Source organism: Gallus gallus, chromosome 2 (genome assembly GCF_016699485.2).
Source record: "Gallus gallus isolate bGalGal1 chromosome 2, bGalGal1.mat.broiler.GRCg7b, whole genome shotgun sequence".
NCBI lineage: Eukaryota > Metazoa > Chordata > Aves > Galliformes > Phasianidae > Gallus > Gallus gallus.
The window spans coordinates 49,435,218-49,449,858 of record NC_052533.1 but is presented as its reverse complement, the minus strand read 5'-3'; the positions used below and the strand labels follow the sequence as shown (position 1 = coordinate 49,449,858).

At 38.1% G+C, this 14,641-nt stretch overlaps 1 protein-coding gene across 4 annotated transcripts in view; it reads right to left on the bottom strand.

Annotated features, from left to right (window-relative positions):
* The window catches only part of POU6F2 (POU class 6 homeobox 2), a 315,974-nt gene that overhangs the window by 285,273 nt on the left and 16,060 nt on the right, over positions 1-14,641 (bottom strand). The window contains exon 2 of one of the 4 annotated variants that reach the window (XM_040689265.2): positions 6,658-6,807. The exons of the other annotated variants lie outside the window; for them this stretch is intronic. The gene's annotated coding sequence lies outside the window, so the exon portion shown is untranslated. The remainder of the gene's footprint in view (positions 1-6,657; positions 6,808-14,641) is intronic. 4 annotated transcript variants of the gene reach the window in all.

Here is a 14,641-nt window from a genome sequence, read left to right as displayed (position 1 = left end):
TGCCAACTAGCATTTACACTTTCAAGTCAGATAGCCACCTTGTACTTAAATATGTGATTTCTACATACCAGCAGAAGCAGCATCTGAAGACAGCATGATAACACGGCCTACAGCGAGCAGTCCAGACGTATTGCCAAATCAGAAGTGAGCTACACATGCAACCAGAGGAATCCACTTGTCCTTTTTACACAAATCTCTTTCTCCTGCTGCAGAGAGCAAGAGGAGCCTGCCAGAAGCATCTGCAGCATTGTAGCTGTGATAGTGGCAATGTGTACAGTATGGGCACTGAAATGGCCAGTCCAACCCTAAATGCCTGTATCACTATGAAGCTTAGTGCACTCCTCCATTTCTTCTCCTGGGTGCTTCCAACACATAAGCATTCTGGGTGGCAATCACTGAGGACATGCATGCTTAGGAAAAAAAGAAGAGAGCTTTCTGCCTCTCCCTAATGCTGAGGAACCAGAGAGGAGAGGAGTCAGGCTCCAGCTGTCTACAGAAATCTGGAGATCAGGCAAAAATCTTGTGGAATAAACTCAGAAAACCAAGCCTAAGGAAGCCCCAAACAAAGTGAGAAACCAAACATGGCTAGACGGCACAGGCAGGTTAAAAATCAAGTTCAACTGCCTTCATATTTGACTTGGGCTTCCCCAAAACAGATGGGTTTTGAACTGTACAATGCACCTCTGAATGTTTTAAGATGTAGAACTGCAATGGAGCTAGCAACATCCCAGAAACCAAACACTGGATCTGATTAAGTTTCTCAGGCATTTTCCACTGGTAGAAGTCATTATTTATACTCAGAAGAGACAGTGCCTCATATAGTTTTACAATTGAAGAATACTATTTGCACAATTTTTTAATTCTTTCAACTTGTCATTTTTGTTGTTTTGGGTTTTTGTTTGTTTTGTGTTTATAAGCAGGGCGATACTAACAGAGTAATCCTGAAAAATGCTGCCCTAGGTCCCAGTCTAGCAGAGTATCAGAATATATCCAAACAGGCTGGACAACAGGGACAGAAGAAAGATTATGAAGGAGTATAAAAAAAAGTGGCACATCAATCCCTGATAAAGTCAATTCATATTACTGTCATGAGGGGCAAAAGGAAAAAAATAGGATCCCTTGGGCTGTATTTTTCTTTTTTTTCCTTTTTTTTTTTTTTTTTTTTTTTTTTTTTTTTTTTTTTTACCAGAGAATATGACAGGATACAATCTTCAGGAACCCCTTTGCAGCTTCTCTTCAGAGTTGTGTATTTTGAATCTTTTCAAAGAGCTGCTCAATGCACTTAACATATTTCAGATAATGAATCTTTGCAACACCTCTGATGGATTCATCTGCCAGATCTGGAACATATGTATGGCAGAGAATAGAAATAAGATCGCCCCAACACCCCTAACACAGACAGAATGGGGTGCCCAGGGAGTCTGTGTCAAGGTTTCAAAGCTGGATGCTTAATCTAGTCAAGTCCAAATTTTTGACCTTAAGTGACTAGGTAAAAACCATCCTGGAAACAAGGGCTAGTCTAGTTGCTTTCTCTTCCTCTGAGCACAGGGACTAGCTATATCTTCTGGCCTTCAGGCGTATAAACAACAGCCCGTGGCCAGTATCCACCAAAGGGAGGCTTTTGGCCCATAGAGATACAATATATGCACAAATAATTATACGTATTCTTATCTATCTCAGATACCCTGAACAATTTTTAGATCTCACAAATAAATATAAATATAAAAATGTCTTCTTTTGCTATAAGTTCTGAAATAGAACAATAAATAAATAAATAAATAAACACACCAGATCTTCATTTAAACTAAACCATGAAGTCCATCTCCCTGCAGCATTACAAATTAGCATTTTAGAAACAATAATGGAAAAGGGACTAATACCTTAGTCGCCAGGAAACACTTTCCTGTTTCATTTTTAAAGGAGGAATCCACCTTGCTTGCTTAGTAGTAGTTCATGATACAGAATAAAACAGTGTGTAACAGTCATATTTCAGGCTGTATGTCCTACTGAATTCTTTCTTATATTGGTATATATCTTGCACTATCTTTCTGAGGACAACCTTCTCCTGAAACTGTAGTTACATCCATGTCCAGCATTCCTGCTGTGGCTGACTGACCTGGAGTAGTGTGAATGAGGGGGTTTTGTCTGTAAGCATTTTCTCAGGCTAGTCTCTAACCCACACAGATAGCATCGCCAGGTGTTTGTTTCACTCACAATCACATTGCTTTTAGGAAATGCAAGTGACATCATTTGCTTAGGAAAAAAATGTAATCATTTTCTTCATTGTTTCCTAATCTCACAGGGTAAGAAAACAGTGGATGTCAAGAGTAAATACTTTCCTAAGTGGTTATAGTCTCCTTACAAAGGGAACAACACTTACACTTCCCTGTCTGCCTACCTAAAATGAACCTGTTGCTACTGGGTAAGAACTACTTGGTAGAAGAAAGAAAAAAAGAACCTTTTTTTTTTTTTTTTTTTTTTTTTTTGAGATATCACATATATTTTGAATAATACTGTAACTTTCGTTTTTGCTTTAACACAGCTTTTTTAGGTGTCCACTTTTGCTTTTGCCAGTTTGTCCTTCCACAAACTTTACAATGGAGGCTGAAACATTTGAGTCCCTGTTCCTGCTCTTAGAATATTATGCCATGGAGACTTACCCCAGCTGCTGGACGCTGCCTGGTGTGATTAAAATCGAGACGGATCAGGGCTGCCTGTATCCACCTCTTTGAGACTATCTATTCTTCATCTGCACTAAGGAAATCAGGTACTAAATGGTATAGATCTGCACTGAGAGATGCTGTCTCCTAAGATGTCCAAACACCAAAGGACACACACACACCTTCAAAGGTCAATGCCTGCAACTTAGTGTAAAGGACCAAATACCATGCCCACCAAAACACACGAATCCGTTTACTATTAAAGAAAAGAGGAGTGACTCCATTCAGCACATCCAGGTGAGCATTTCTCATCAACGGGAGATCTGTGCCAGCACTGCATCTGAGGATCTGGCTCTTCTTTTATGTCAAAAAATGCCCTCCAGAAATTATGCCAGCAAACTAAAATTGATGTTAGAGCGAGCACCATAGGATTTGTTTTCCAGAGCATTAAAAATTTCTTCCAACTACATTTTAGAGCAGTATTTTTTAATTCATTGTCCCACATAAGTTATATTAAGGGGATTCATCAACTGACTTATATTCTCTGAAATTTTATGTGGACATTAGATATGATACTATATGTACAGATGTGCAGCATTCCAGAATATAATTCTATAAATGCTTAAAAAGCTTTGGAAAGGAACTCTTCTATATCATGAGCTAAAAATTGCATTTGTATTCAAAGGCATGTTACATTCGAGCTAATTCAACTAGACAATGTGAATTTTCAAATTAAATTATGGAGCAATCCTGCAGCGAGGTCTGAAACTTACTTCCTTTCCTAATCTCATAAGATTTCACCGGATTTCTCAAAGAAATCCTATTTAAAACTTTCTACACCATAGTTCAGTACAGAGTAGACCTTTTTAAGTTTGATTTTAAGAACACAAAAAATATTTTGATGTTTCTAAAATGAACCTATTCTAATTTGTTTTACCTGCCCGAGGAAAAAAAAAAAACCAAAAAACAAAACAAAAAAAAACCAGCTCTCAGCATTTTTCTTTCCCACTGGACAACAGCGAGGAAAGGAAAGAATGGCAATATAAGAGTCACCTTTAACTACAGAATGACTAATAAAATTTGTTTTGTTGAGCTTTAGGTTTTCCATTACCTTACCTCACAGAATAGGGAACTAAAATGCATTCAAGAGACTTGGAAGAGTCGTGGGTAAGCCACATGGGGAACCAAAAAGGGCCACTGATGTTAGAGAGGTTGAGTTCAAATTTGCTGTGCAGTGTTACTGTCACCTTGTAGCACCACAGTCCCTTCTGTCAGCTGTTAAAGAACGAACTTAAAATGAAGACTCTGGGAAGAAGACTTAAAGATTTCCATCAGTTTTTTGCAGTTCTGCATGGCTGTGGTCACCTATATTGATCAAGCAACTTCTGTAGCCACTCTAAGGTTCAGCTAACTAACCATTAACCCACTAACTTAGTAAACATAATGAGAAAATACATTAATTACTGAAGCCTATATGTATTCCTATAATCATACACTTAGGCCACTTTTGAGTGGATGTTCTTGACCTATTTTTCAGTTGCTTGCATGCATGATTTTTTAAAAACACCAGAAATTTAGAAAGTTAAGAATTACCATAACAGGTAGGTCCTCTGGAAAACACCAGAAGACTCCCTGGGGAGCACAGATTGTCAAGAACTTTTGTAGAGCAGGTCACAGCACTAAATCACATCAGTCTTATTTAACTTCATGAGACTTCTGTATGAACATGCAAATTCTATTCTTAACTCTTATTAATCATGATGAACATCTAAGGACCTCATCCAGATCGCTGATGTCCATAGAAGCAGCTTTACTTACATATTCGGGAAATAACTCTTAGGATTTTCACCAATTGTAACATTCTTATTTTAATTAAAATACTCTTAGAACATACAGTAAACTTCATGTTGAACAAACTCACTAGCCATGTTTCTGATAGGCATATGTGATGCTAAGTGACTGTCATAATTATAGACATTTGAGTCTGAAAGTAACCATCTTTACCTTGTTAAAATTACCTTCAAGATATGGAAAGTCACCTGTAGCCCCTTCGTTCCTCCCACACCCTAACATTCATTCTTCCCCTAAGCTACAGATCTAGTTCTTACAAACCAAGAAGTATGTGTGTTTGATATAGGAATGGGTTAGTAGTGATTTTTTTGTAACATAACATAACTTTCCACAGCTATCTAGCATACCACCACTGGGTTAGAGTGCAGCACAACTTAAAATCATACAGAGTACCAAAGCAGGTAGAACATGAAAGAATAAGCATTTCATTTGAATGCTAAAATGAACATAAATGACATTGGAAATGGCTTCTCTGTTAAGCTTTGTCTTTCTACCTCTTCCTACCTAGAGTAATAGCATGAAAAAAAATCAGAAAGCAAGACTGTATACAAACCAAACTGAAATGGCTCAAGTTTACTTTATCAACCAAGCAAAGCTGGGAGATGGAACAAAAGGGAAATTTCTAGAAGTGGAAAAGGTAAGCAATGCTGTTGCTGGCCATGCAGTTCATGCAAGGAGCATCTTTAAAAGGCAGGGAACAGATAACAAGAACAGCCTCTGCAGAGCAAAGCAGCATCACAACACGCCTCCAGATTACTTCATGCACAAGGTTGACAAGTCTTTTAAATATTAAAGGCTGTGTTCTACTCTAATTCCACACATGGGACTCCCATTAATGTCAGTGGGTGTTTCACACAAAGCAGAAGAACAGAAAACAGCCCTTGGCATCTTTTAGTATTAAAGAAAAAAAGATTTCAATAAGTTTACTTAATCCATCAAACTGGCAGACTCAAGCATTAGCTCCTGTGATAGCGCTGTCAATGCTTGGTCAAGCCTAAAAAACCTTCAAGCTTAGGCAAGTCTTGACACAGCACAGAAGCAGAAGCTCAAGATGGCCAACTGCAGGAAGTAAATAAACTTTTAAAAGCAAAGAGAATAAAGGATTAAAGGATAAAGAAAATTATTTTCCCCTTTTATATCAACTTTTTCAAAGAAGAAATATAGGTTTCTGAAAAAGAAACCCTGAGCCTGGCACACTGGGTGGAAAAAGAGAAATGGAGACAAGTATGGGGGCTGAGCAGGAGTAGGAAGTTGAGTGCATCTTCTAACTCCGCTAAAGGAGTATTTACATTGACTTTACTGTGTTAGAGATATAAAAACTTTTTGACCATACAATAGCTGGTCTCTTTGGTAGCCTGAAGTAATTAGAGTTAAAGGTCTCGGTGTATATCTCAGTGCATGGGAAAAATGGATTTATGTTCAAGAGTGTATTTTGCTGTTGGATGCTTGCTGCTAGATATCCAGGCAGAGCTTTATCAAACATCTGCAAGTGGTGACAAGCATAAGAGGACTCTGCTAGCGCCTTATGGCTCTCCTATCCCACATTCCCAACAGGAACAGACTCTTTATCACTAGTCAGTACTGGTTTTCCATTTTAGTTTTTGATTACAGATCACACAAGAGTGACGTACATTTTAGCCTAGACTTTTGTAGGCTTGGTGTCTATCACTGCAGGTAGAATGTTTATTTGCTCTAGGATACTAAAACTCACAATATCTGCAAGTGACCTAGATAATATGAAAGATGATATAAGATTCACAGCATTAATGGTCTGACCTTGGTATATAAAAGATTTGAGGCAATTTAAACTGTATTACCATCATGCAAAGAAAGCAATTTCAAGAGAGCAACAGAGTACTGGTACAAGTCGTTGTTGGATAGTGTTATATAGGCTGCCTCTCTCCCCTGGACATTATTTATATCAGTAAAAGCATCTGCGCACAATAAGCATTTGATGACAAAGTTTAAAAATATTACAGAATGATGAGCTCTACAGCCAACACATCTGTTCTCCCATTATTTCTTTCTTCTAATTCAGTATACAGCCAACTTAATTGCACTCATCACTTTAGCACGAGCAGCAACAAAGAGTGGCAGTCATCATGCTCTACTCCCTCCTCATTCAGTTGCCTTTGGGGTTACTTACCACTGTCTTCTTCCTTGTGTGGTTACATCAATCTCTCCTTGGACTGCTATTGAGGAAAAGCAATTGTCCAGAAGTGGAAGTTACATGTAGTTCTGAATGGGGCAGCTTCCCTGTGTTCATTATAATCAATGGAGTCTCTTTCATTGACTTCTGTAAGAGATGGATCAAAGCAAGACCCTTTCTTTAAGGTCCTTCTGAACACATTTCACCTGAAAATGCCTAGCCACTTCCTTCCAGGAAATGTACAGACAATTCAGGCAGAACCCTGTTTTCAGTTTCACAACAAACTCAGATTAAATGAATTGCTTTCTGTGTCTCTCCAGTGTCGATTCCAATTATGGCAAATGCTGTGTAAACCCTAGGCTTAAAAAATACATCAAGAAAAGTAGGGTGAAGGCCAGCATGCATGTGCGAAGCACCACAGTTTTGGTCACCCTTGACTACTTTTGTAATAAAACAAAACAAAACAAAAAACAAAAACAAAACAAAACAAAACAAAAAAACAACCCACACCAAACCACTAAAAACAATCATATGCTAATTTATGTCCAGTGAGTTCAAAGGAGGAACTCAGTACATAAGCAATGACATTTACTTCAACAGTTCTTATGTTCCAAGCAAATTTTAGTACTGTGTGCATCACTGCAACTTAAAAACATGAATTCACAATTCTAGAAGATAATTCATTTGGACCCCCAAAAACATAGTTCTAAAACAATCTGCCTCCCTTCCCTCACAGAATATGAATTCTATTGAATCTAATAGGACAGTTCCCATGAGGAGAGCCAGTCTTTGGAAAGGTTTGCATCATTGCTCTACAGCCATACAAGATCATGGCAGAAAAGTTTGATCTAGATAAATCCCTGTTGGGCATGAAATTCTTACAACAATCTTACAGTTTTTCTTTCTCTAAACTCTACTCAGTGCACTAGGGGAAAAAACAAGAATCAAGTACCTAAGTAAACCATCAGCTCAAGTATATAAATAAAGTATATACATTCTTTATAAACAGGACTCCTAATAGTACATTTAAATTATAACCTCCACTTTTATAGCATCCCCATGGAGTTCATTTTAAAAATGAATGAACGAAATAATGTCAGTAAGGCTACAAAATTTCTCATCCACACCCAATACACCTGCTTATCTAGTTCTAATGTCTAAGACTGACACAGATGCAAACTGCAGCTGCTTAAATGACAACTATTGTTCACTGCATGATATTTGGTGAAATAAATGCTGGAGCATGAAATCCATTAGTGCCACGTATCCAATACATTGCATTTGCAAAGACTTAGTTGAAGGAGGAGGGAAATTCCTCTCCCCAGATAAATACAGGTTTTAAAGTTATTATTATTATTATTATTATTATTTTCTTTCAACAAAATATCTATTTTTTGGAACATTTCTATCTGCTGGTATCCTGAAACTCAATGAAATACCTCAAGGCAAGTATTTGTTCTCTATTTCCTGTTGGAACAGTGCAAGAATGTTCTTTGTGTTATTTGAAGCAAGCAGCAAAGACGGCAACAACACATAGGTGACTTCACTTCCTCGGGGGAAAGAATGTACAATATATATATTTAATATATATTTATATGCTGTATAATTAAAGAAGCACCCCAAAGAGTTCAACAGGCACTGATGAGCACTTATTTTTGGAAGGGGAACATGGAACAACTGTGGAGAATCAGAGGTGAGGTCCTACTGAACTGCTGCCATGGAGAACCCCGAACAGCCAGTTGTTCAGACTAGAACAGAACAGCAGCCCTGTGGGTTTTACCTTGTTTAGCTTCCTATAGACGCAAGTGACTGAGAAAAATGGGAAAAAAGAGAGAGAGAGAGAGAGAGAGAAACAACCGCACAAAATAAGAGAAACAATAGTAAGTTCTTTTTGTGGTCTTTTTCAAGCAGTTCAGAAAGTAATTGTGCTGAATAAACACTGATTTGGATGAGGATAGTTTCCTTTTGCAATGTTTCATTTGCTCCATGAACCAAACTGTGAGAGAATTAGGCCAGTTATACTGAATATAAAGACATTACAAAGAAGAATCGTGATTTAAATAAAATAAAATTTTGTTAGTGTATTTATGAATTGGCTAGTCTGCCTCTGAATGAAAATTCATATACAAGTAACAAAAGCAGTTTAAGTAAAGCCATTCACACTCAGTAGAAGCGTGATTTCCTCTTCTTCCCTTCATGAAATAAACTACTACTCCTCTTAGGTCAATTTATAAGAGTCTCCGCTTATTTAAAACAAACAAACAAACAAAAATCTCCCCCGCCTGTAGAAACAAACTTCATTCAAAACAAATCTATCTAGACAAAAGGCTCGGTTTCCCTACTGCTTTGTGTTAGGGTGGAAAAAAACAGTTGTCTGCTAGATTAGTGAAAAATAACAACTTCGGAGAGCTAGACATGCTGAAATGTTTCTGTTGAAATCAAACTCTGAGAAATTTTTTAAATGTTTTCAACACATCAGCATGAAGCATCGACCTAGTTGGAGTCACTTAGATCTAAAGCAAATGCACCAATTGTTTTCACAGCATGCTTTTCTTCTTCAAGCTGCAACAGGCAGACTGGCAACCGCTGTTTGGAAAGGTTTTCAGCCCCCTGCCTTGGTCTGCTGTAGCCTATGACACGATCAATACCAGGGTTAGAAGGCAGAGGAAGCTAAGGAAAGATTATGAAGATGAGGTGAGCGACAGAATTACCTTGCAGGATCCGTTCTCTTTTCCTGTCTCACCTTGAGCCTTTTCTGCTGCAGACAAAGATGGGGAACCATTCTGATTCTTGTGCTTTGAGAAGGGGTAGATATGATCAGAAGGCTGCACGGTGTGACCACAGACAGCACTCCGCAGTTTGGAACATTCTTCTCAAAACAGATGCAACATGAAAGAAGATCCTGCCTGCAGACATCTTTTACTTTGGCAGGGTGGGATGGAGACAGTGCTAAGGAAAGCTTTTATTTCATTAATCAGCATAATTAGCATGCATGTTGAGAAGAAGTTCACTGTGAAATAAGACTTTAGCATTCTACTTTAATAAATTCATGTCAACTCAGTTGGTACCATCTGCATGCATCTCTGCTGCAGCTTATCCAGTAGAGACCAGCATCTCTCAAGCAACGTCCCTCCCTTTGCACTGGTGCATAATGCAAACGCATTTCAGACACTAGTCCAGGTTAATAAGCCACCGCGTAGATCAATTTTCCTGCTGTGTTATATAGCTCTTTCCAGTTCTACAGGTACCAGATTATTACAGAATTGTTACTGTAACCCTAACAGCTCTTGTTAGAGACTTCATAATGAAGAATGGAAGCTCCTTACTGCAGACACTATGCCATTCTCCTTCTTTATCCCACAACCAGTTTGTGGAGATAGGTGACTGAGCTTGAACTTACTGCAGTAGTGTGAGAAGGGTAAAAGGAACCTATTCTTTAAGGGAAAGGAGAAGGGTAGAAGGCCCTGTTTAGGCCATTGCTTCTTCTCTTCAGTGAAGCATTCAAAAGAATCCCAAGAGAAAAACGTATTTGGATATTAATAACGTACAGCAGCCAGAATATTTCTGGGATTCAGTCAACCCACATTTATATTTTAAAATGATAAAAGATAGGAAATGGAATGGAGAACTGAGAAAAAAAATAAGCTTTTTTCCCTTTTAGTGACATGAATTTTATATAGTTATTTATGTGCTCTACAGCACAATCACACTATTTACTGCAGATTATGTAGAGTCAAGCTCAGTACATTACCCCAACCACGATAGGCCTCCTTAGACCCACTGCATTCTCTAATGTACGTATCAGTCCCTAGTGATAATGGAATTAACCCCACTGCAGCATCATTGCGCTGTGCTTTGAACTAATGCCCAAACAGGTAGAAAACAGTTCAGACCCAGAGGAAAACACAAGCCAGCAGAAAATGAGGGACAAGTCCTCCAACCTGCATCATGCCCCAGACAGGTTCTTAAACCTATGGCATAACATATTGGCGAGAATCTTGAACTGACCATATTGGCTGATTGAAGTTCTGATATCTCTAAGAACCAATACACAGTGGTTATACTATTAAAATTACCTAGAAAACACATAATCACATTGTCATTTGAAAATTAGCATGTGCACAGTTACTTACTACTATGCTGCTAATTACCAGACTCAGAACATTATTCCGTGCTTGAAAGGTATGGAATTTGATTCAGTCTCATGAAAAGTATGGGCATGACCGTGGTCACTCATTCTCTCAAAATAATGCGTACAGGTAGCTTCTTGACTGGGAAGCCCTCCTGGCAAGAAATGAATTTCAAGTTCAAAAACCAAGGCCATGAAGTTTCAGTCACAATTGAGCTGTTTTCTACCAGACACAAGCTGGGCCAAAACTTTTGCTTGTAGTGGCACAGTCAGAAACAATGTGGCAAAACAGGACATTTAAGCCCCTCCGTTCTTGACAGTTGTTGAAAACTCCCATTACATACTGGTGAGAGACAGCAGACACCAATTCCAGGTGGTACCTGTGTGACAAGAGTGAAGGCAGGAAAAGATGGCATAGCACCTTGCTGCACGTGGCAGAAACACAACCTGCTCCTTTAGGACCCAGTTTGGAGGCAGGCTCCCATGTGGGGTCACTTATAGGAGTGCAGCTAATTATACTAACTAATTTTACTAACTTCATGGTATTTTTAAAAACATTTCTGGAAGGAAAACTATGTTCTCACATTGCAGAACTTTCAAACCCAACAAAAAAATTAAAAAACAAGATAATAATTTCCTGTGATAATGTTTTGATTTTTTTCTTTTTTTTTTTTTCCATTTTAAGATAAAACTGTGCTATGAAACACCCGTTCTCCTTAGGTAGAGTACTTCAAACCCTCCTCTATGGTACACTGCTTATGACAATTTTTATTAAGTTGAAATATGACAATCTTTGGAAATCCATTTGCAAGAATTAACCTGCCACCCAGAATTTCAGAAGTAGCTTTTTATACAAGTATTTCTGTTTACAACTGCTATATAATGAAAGGCACAGTTCATATCTCCTAACTTTGGTTACTGAGACTTTCCAGTGTAGCTTATTGACCTTCCTTTTCTTTATAGTCTACCGATAGAAATGAGGTTTTAGAATGATTCAGGCTTTGATGTATAATTTTTAAGATGCCTAAGTTAGAACGCATGAATGCCATTCAATAAATTACTCCTCAGAAGATATACAGGTACATATTAAGAGTCTATTCATAATTATAGGCTGGAGGAAGAAACTTACTGACTGAAAATTACAAGATTCATAAAACATATAAGTACATCTGGAAAGCTAAGAACTTTTTAAAATTTCCCCTATATTACGTAGATGGAAGTGTGCCAGGCTATTCTTCCATTAAAATATCTAATAGTAAAATTACGATATCCTTCCAGTTACCAGAAATATGCTGCAGTTTTATATTGGTCTCCAAATAAAAAAATTAAAAAATAGAAAGTATTATGTCTCTCATTAGGGGGATGCTTGCAGTGATTTTTAATCCTTTCATGTAACATTAACTCTACACTAATCCCTAAAATTGGGATAATTTCCATTTGTGCAGCTACAATCTTTTTATGAGATGAAAATGACAAGCTTCCGAGGGGAAAGAAAAGAATGCTGAAATGAAGGCAGTTAAAGGTCTGGAGCACACGTCTTATGAGGAGTGACTGAGGGAACTGGGATTGTTTAGTCTGGAGAAGAGGAGGCTCAGGGGACACCTCTACAACTACCTGAAAGGAGGTTGTATCAAGGTGGGGGTTGGCCTCTTCTCCCAGATATCTAGTGAGAGGACTAGAGGTGATTGCCTTCAGTTGTGTCATGGGAAGTTCAGGATGGAGATTAGGAAAAATTTAGTGTTAGAAAGAGTGGTTAGGCATTGGAACAGGCTGTTCAGGGAAGTGGTGGAGTTGCTGTCCCTGGAGATGTTCAAGAAACATTTAGATGTTCTACTGAAGGACATAGTTTAGTGAGAAATACTGGTGATAGGTGCACGGTTAGACTGGATGATCTTAGAGGTCTTTTCCAACCATGGTTCCAACCATTTCTGGATGTTTTCAAGAATCATGTAGCTGTGGCACTGACAGTTTAGCGGGCATGGTAAACATGATACGCTGACAGTTGGATTCAGCCATGTCTAATCTTTGGGCTGCATGCAACCTGGAGCAGATAGTAATTAGGTCTGCCCCACACCACGATGGTGGTGGCTCTACTCCACCAGTGACCCAGTCCAACTCTGGGGATGCACCCATTACTCAGCAATAACCAAAAGATCAGCCCATAACATTTGCTCTCAGTGCAGTACAGGCAAGCCAAAAGGTTGGACACCCATGGACTTTATAATCTTAGAGGTGTTTTCCGATGTTAAAGATTGTATGACAACAAACAGGTAAATAGATATAAATCTTAGTGTTCTGTAGAAACAAATTTATCACTTGCATTTATTCCCATGGAATTTCTGTTTATGCTGATCAAATAAGGTTTGGACAACTCAACATTGCTCACAAATATATGCTCAAGCAAACAGGAAAGCTTTGTAACATGGGAAGACTCAAGTAAACAGAATAGTCCCTTGTTAGGAAGATAATTTCTCAACTGAAGAGGCAGAATCCTGCTAAAATAGTGATTAATTCTTTACCTTGGAACATATCCAAATACCATTGAATCTTGCCACAAACTTCAATAGATTTTTGGATTAGTCCCTAATTAGTATTTACACTTGGTCTGTCTGTGCTCATGATAAAGGTCTGTTTAGCAATACCAATAACAGCATGTCTAGCAACAATGTCAGAACTACATCCATGTACACCGAATGCACAGAATGAAAAATGTTCTGTATTAAGAAACTAGTGAGAACAAATTTGCATCCTATTTTCTCATTTGGTACAGAGTGAAATAGGCTATTTTATCAGGTTGTGCTAGGAACAAGCAAATATGTGAAGTGAGTCTGGTACACCTGAGCTCCATCCACTGATGCTGTTATGTACCCCAACTATATAGCTGTAACGTGGGGAAAGCACCTGAAGAAGAACAGTCTCTAACTGTTCTGGAAGGAGCATGCAGTTAAAACACAGAAGAAGCACAGGTGTTTCAGAGGCCAAACACTACCTTGTCTTACTAAGCACAAATATTAACATATGTGAGCTATTACTCAAAAGAGAAACATGGTGAAAGAACAGCCTGCATCTGTGCAGCTGCAGAACTACTTTTTTTTTTTTTTTTTTTTTTTTTTTTGTCATTCTGTCCTCTAGCAGTGAATATCCTGGCCAAACTCTAAACTGGAATCTGTTTACTTTTCCTTGAACCTCTACTTACACATATGCACACACATCTGTGTAAAATCACTAGACTCAACAGGTATTTTCCATTTCATCTTACAGGTAAATGAAGGGCTTAGAAGCCAGAGAACATTGTGTTTCTGAAACTCTTTTAAATATACAAGTGTACTAAGGAGATGTTCTTTAAGACAAATGCAGACACACTGACATAACATTATTCAAGAATAAAACCCTTTCATGTAGAAGCCCTGTATAAGCAGAGAACAAAAAAAGCAGTCATATCGAATGCTAGTTATAGTAAGTCCAACATACTTTTCGTTGAGAAGGCTTGTTACCAGTATTATAAAGCAAAATGCTTGACATGGTAGATCCTGGATTCTCAACATCATTCAGTTTTTACCTAGACTGTTATTCTGTTAAGGCTAATATGAATTTTCTAAAGGGTAGTATGAGAGTTGAGGTAAGGGAATGCATCTGTACACCTTGGTTTTCTCATCTTTGCTGTTTAAATGTCAAAACCCTCATCAAGGTGCTGGGAAAAACAGCCCTGTATTTGTATGTATTGAATTTTAAAAAAAGATTTAACCCATACCTTTTTATGTGCTGGTAGAATAATTATTTCTTTGTTCCTTCTTTAAAAGGGGATTTTCAAAGCTCTCTGTTAATGTTCTACTTTTTCATCTGTGGTACGTC